Source organism: Helianthus annuus, chromosome 17, assembly GCF_002127325.2.
Source record: "Helianthus annuus cultivar XRQ/B chromosome 17, HanXRQr2.0-SUNRISE, whole genome shotgun sequence".
Classification (NCBI taxonomy): Eukaryota; Viridiplantae; Streptophyta; class Magnoliopsida; order Asterales; family Asteraceae; genus Helianthus; species Helianthus annuus.
In genome coordinates, this window is record NC_035449.2 from 191,412,553 (window position 1) to 191,418,552 (window position 6,000).

Here is a 6,000-nt window from a genome sequence, read left to right on the forward strand (position 1 = left end):
AAGTTTCCACAACAACTATCATACAATTTAGTTATATGACACGTCCCATACCGTGTCCCAAATAATAACAAGTTATCATAGAAATCAACTAAACAATATGGGAACTGTTCCGACAACTCAAATTCTTAATTATTACAGACCAAATGTAAATATTGTTTTAAGACTTCTAGACGGCTAAATGTAGATCTCACTGACTACAGGTGCCAGTACAAGATCTACAAATAATTATGGCCCTGGAGCAGGTATATGGACACTGTCCTAAAGTCACAGGCTCCTAGAAGCTTATTATTGCCTCGCTTCCCTAGCACGCTAGTAGCTTAAACACCTGTCACATACGTTAAAATAAAAGTCAATACATATAATGTAAAGGTGAGTACACAAGTTTGATATAGCATATAGAGTTCGAAAGTTTACGCATAACCAAGCACGTACACAAGGGCAAACGATGCATGTAAATTATCAACATGGGACCATCGATACCAACGACTTCGAGTTGACTGTCCGAGACAGTTCGCGATACATGATTACCACTGTAATCCATGCAAGTAATTGTCCTTAGCAACCCCCGTGTGAACGGGTGCTGAGTCCAAACTATAGTACTACGTTGCTAAAGCAGGCAGATAGCACTCCACGTGTAAACATAATAAACAGCAATCATTTAGACAAGTAATACATGCAAGTAGGTTAGCGTTCAAATAGTTTGTGTTGTTTGTGAATTTGATAGATTACGTATGTAACACCCAAAAGTGCTGAAAGCAAAAAGGGATCGAGTATACTCACAGTGGTTGATGGTGGATTGAAGGGAGCACTGAGAATAGGTTAGCCTGAATAGTTCGATAACACAACGATGAGTAACGCGGAAAAAGTAAACAATGTACTTGGATCGAGTAGGCCATTCGATCGGACAGCAGTTCGATCGAGTGGGCTGTTCGATTGGTTTGAAAGTCCGTTCGAACATCCATTCGATCGGCTGGCTGGCTCGATCGGCTGGTTCCTTCAAGTGGATTGTTTCTTCCTTTGATGAGAAGGATGTGTTCGTGTATGATGGTTTGTACTACCTTTCAAGTTGGCCGATCGAACAGCTGTTCGATCGGTTAGCCCAACCGATCGGTTAGCATTGCATTGTTTTCAAATATGTCACTCGATCGGTTAGCATGTTCGATCGGGTGACATTCCAATGTTTCGAAAAGTCTAAGTGTTGAAGTGTAGTATCTCATGATTCGAGTAGTAATGCTTACAATCGAGTGGCTTGATCGATCGAACATCACTTTGTCAATAATACACTTTGAGTTTGAGGGCCTAAGTGCTAGTCGATCGGTTAGCCTAGCCGATCGGCTGGCGTAGTCGTTCGGTTGGGCTGTTCGATCGAACAGCCTAGCCGTTCGGCCAGCTTCTCGATTCGGTTAACCTATCACCTAACACTTGGTTATTCCCGTTACTTGGTGTGATTTGGAGATAGTTTGACTACGAGTTGAACCACAAAGCTGAAGTCCCTACTTAGTCTACTGACTCGAGCAGGAATCACCCAAACTCGGTCAGAGACGGTTTGGAACCTAAGTTTAACGTTTAACCCGAAATCGGTATATCCCTCGGTAAAACCCGGATCTTGAACCATGTGTTTGTTTAGAATGGTTTATAAATCGGTTCAAGTCTCGTTTTCACCTTTTTGAGTGTAAAAGAGTTGAAAGATAGATGAAACCCATCTTCCAATCCTTTTTCACCGTGAAATGTTAAGATCTTTGGTAGATTTTAAGTTATTGATGTGGAAATCGGTTAGATCTAGCCTATTCATGGTTGAATGAAGTCAAGAACATGAAGTTCTTGATGAACACCAAGAACACCATGATGACATCACTCAAGAACACCTAGATCTTGGTGATTTCATGGTTGAAATTCAGATTTTGAAAGATAGAAAGGTGGAGAATCGATTAATGAACAAAAACGTACAAGGATTAGAGTGAAATACTTACCGGTTTGAGAGAAATCTGAGATTTAGTGAGAAGAAGAGGCTGGTCGGTCAGAGCTTTTCCAAAAGTGGAAAGCTTGACAAGGACAGCCCTATTTATAGGCTTCCAAAAGAGGAAAGGGTCAGCTGATCGAACAGCATCCCTGATCGAGCAGCTGTCCGATCGAACAGCCTGTTCGATCGGCTAGCCTGTTCGATCAGGTTGCCCTGTTCGATCGGCTAGCCTGTTCGATCAGGTTGCCCTGTTCGATCGGCTAGCCTGTTCGATCAGGTTGCCCTGTTCGATCGGCTTGCCTGGTTTTGAGTGTTTCGCGACGATTTTTGATATTCCGACTTAGAACGATGATTTGAGGATGATAGAATTCCTAATCAAATTACTTTTAGTCCCAACTACTATATCTAACATACAAGCATCCTTACAACCATTTCGGGTTCGATTTCCATTGAGTTTGATTCACCTTTGAGTCTTGATTGATTTGATTGATTCACCACACACTTTAACATAAAAGTAAACATGCACAAGTAACACATAAGGCACACACACACGTATAAAAAGTACTAAAATCCCCACACTTGAGTTCGATGATTGATTTGATTAGCTTGATTATTGATTGACTAGCTTTATTGCATTGTTACTTCCTATCATTTACAGTCGGTCGTTGATTCACAGTTCGATTATCGGTCGATTAGTTTGATTATACAACACTTACTCCAAATAATATGAAAATCAAAATGAAACTAAAATGAAATTAATCTTTATTAATCTTTAATTCCAATAACAGTCAACACTTGACTTTGACTTTGACTTTGGAAAACACGGGGTGTTACAGTCTCCCCTCCTTTAGGGAATTTCGTCCCGAAATTAGGCCGAGAACCGTACATCGCCGTGTGATTTTTACCTATTTGATGCTTCAGATCTATCTGAACAACTGCGGGTACTTGGCCTTCATGTCACTTTCGAGTTCCCAAGTGAACTCCGCGCCTCGTTTGCCTTCCCATCGTACTTTTACAATAGGAATGCGAGAGCGTCTGAGTTGCTTGGTCTGTCGGTCCATGATCTCGACAGGCTTTTCCACGAAGTGTAGCGTCTCATTGACCTGAAGATCGTCGAGTGGTATTATTGCGTCGTGGTCGGCTACGCATTTTCGAAGGTTTGAAATATGGAAAGTCGGGTGGACATTGCTGAGTTCCTCCGGTAATTCGAGTTTGTAGGCAACTTTACCGATCCTTTCCATAATCTTAAAAGGTCCAACAAATCGAGGCGCAAGTTTCCCTCTTTTGCCGAATCGGACTACTCCCTTCCAAGGTGATACCTTTAGGAGCACGTAGTCGCCAACTGCAAATTCGCGGGGCCTGCGTCGTTTATCGGCGTACATCTTTTGTCTGTCCCGGGCCTTTACCAAATTTTCCCTTATCTGGTGGATCTTGTCAGTCGTTTCTTGCAGAATCTCGGGCCCAGTCAATTGTGAATGACCGACCTCGTGCCATACAATAGGCGAGCGACATCTCCTACCATACAAGGCTTCGAAAGGTGCCATTTCGATGCTGGAGTGATAGCTATTATTGTACGAAAATTCGACCAACGGTAGGTGTTTGCTCCAACTACCACCAAAATCGATAACACACGCACGGAGCATGTCTTCAATAGTACGAATCGTTCTTTCAGTCTGCCCGTCGGTTTGCGGGTGGAATGCGGTACTCAAATTCAGCGTCGTACCAAGAGCTGCTTGAAAAGTTTCCCACAATCTCGATGTAAACCGAGCATCGCGATCAGAAATGATGTCTCGAGGCGTACCATGATTCTTAATGATCTCGTCGGTGTAGATTTGGGCTAGTTTGGCCACCTTATAGTCTTCTCGTATTGGCAGAAAGTGGGCTGATTTGGTTAGACGGTCGACTATAACCCAAATACTGTCGTAACCTGATGGCGTGGTCGGAAGCTTAGTTATGAAATCCATAGCTATGCTTTCCCACTTCCATACGGGTATCGGCGATTGTTCGAGTAAGCCTGAGGGTCTTTGGTGTTCAGCCTTGACTCTTGCACAAGTTAAACAGCTACCAACATATAGAGCAATATCCCTTTTCATCCCAGGCCACCAGTACTTGTAGCGAAGGTCCTGGTACATTTTGTCCGCACCGGGATGAATGGAATATCGGGATTTGTGGGCTTCGTTCATGATGATCTTTCGCAAATCTGTCCTCCTCGGAACCCAGATTCGGTCCAGATAATAGAATATCCCGTTGGCTTTGCTCACGAGCTGAGTTCCATCGTGATAGATTCGTTCTTTCTTCAACGTACGCTCGTTAAAGCAAGCGTGTTGTGCTTCGCGGATGAGAGCTTCGAGGTTATACTGAGCCTGGATGTTTCGAACACCTATCACGTAATTCTTTCTGCTGAGGGCGTCTGCAACTACATTCGCCTTGCCTGGGTGATAACGGATCTCACAGTCGTAATCGTTGAGAAGTTCTACCCATCGGCGTTGACGCATATTGAGTTCTCTCTGGTTAAAGATATGTTGTAGGCTTTTGTGATCGGTGAAGATCGTACACTTTGTACCGTACAGGTAGTGTCGCCAAATCTTTAAGGCAAAGACAACTGCGCCTAGCTCAAGGTCATGGGTTGTATAGTTTTTCTCGTGGATTTTGAGCTGTCGAGATGCGTAAGCTATAACCTTGTCTCGTTGCATGAGAACACAGCCAAGTCCAAGGTTTGAAGCATCACAATAGACAACGAAGTCATCGCTTCCGTCCGGCAGTGTAAGAACTGGTGCATGGCACAGCATGTGTTTGAGGGTTTGGAAAGCAGTCTCCTGTGCGGTTCCCCACACAAAAGGCTTGTCTTTATGAGTAAGGGAGGTAAGCGGTACAGCAATCTTTGAGAATCCTTCGATGAATCGCCGGTAGTAACCAGCTAATCCGAGAAAAGAGCGAACTTCTGACGGATTCTTTGGCGTAACCCATCCCTTGACTGCCTCAATCTTTGCAGGATCAACGTGTATACCCCGACTATTCACAATGTGACCCAGAAATTGAACTTCCTCCAACCAGAACTCACACTTGGAGAATTTGGCGTAGAGTTGGTTTCCCTGAAGCAACTCGAGAACCAATCGCAAATGCTGCGCATGTTCGGCCCTCGATCTGGAATAAATCAGGACATCGTCGATGAATACAATGACGAAACGGTCTAAGAACGGTTTACACACGCGATTCATCAGATCCATAAAGACCGCGGGTGCGTTGGTCAAACCAAAAGGCATGACAACAAATTCGTAGTGGCCGTATCGGGTTCGAAAAGCGGTTTTGGGTATGTCTTCCTCTTGAATCCGCAACTGATGATAGCCTGAACGTAGATCAATCTTGGAGAAACACTGAGCACCTTGTAATTGGTCAAACAGATCGTCGATTCTTGGTAAGGGGTATCGGTTCTTGATGGTCAGCTTGTTCAATTCCCGGTAGTCGATGCACATTCGGAACGATCCGTCCTTCTTTTTGACAAAAAGGACTGGTGCGCCCCATGGAGAAGTGCTCGGGCGAATGAAGCCTTTTTCAAGTAACTCTTGGAGTTGGTTTGAGAGTTCTCGCATCTCAGATGGAGCGAGTCGATACGGAGCTTTGGCCACTGGGTTGGCTCCTGGAATAAGGTCGATTCGAAAGTCGATATCACGACTAGGAGGTAATCCAGGAAGATCATCAGGGAACACCTGAGGAAATTCTCGGACAACGGGGACATCCTTGACTTCAACTTTCTTTTTCTTGTCCGTCTCAGCTACAACAATGTTGGCCAAGAAGGCTCGATATTCCTTGCGGAGATATTTGCGAGCTTGAAGACAGGACATGAGCTTGAGATCTTTTGCAGTAGTTTCACCATAAACACATAGAATATCACCACTAGCTAGCACAAAACGAATCATTTTATCGGAACACACAACTTCAGCACGGTTTTCACGAAGAAAGTCCATGCCTACTATGACATCGAAACTTCCGAGCTGCATTGGAATGAGATTAATCGGAAATACATGATTGTTGAGCTCGAG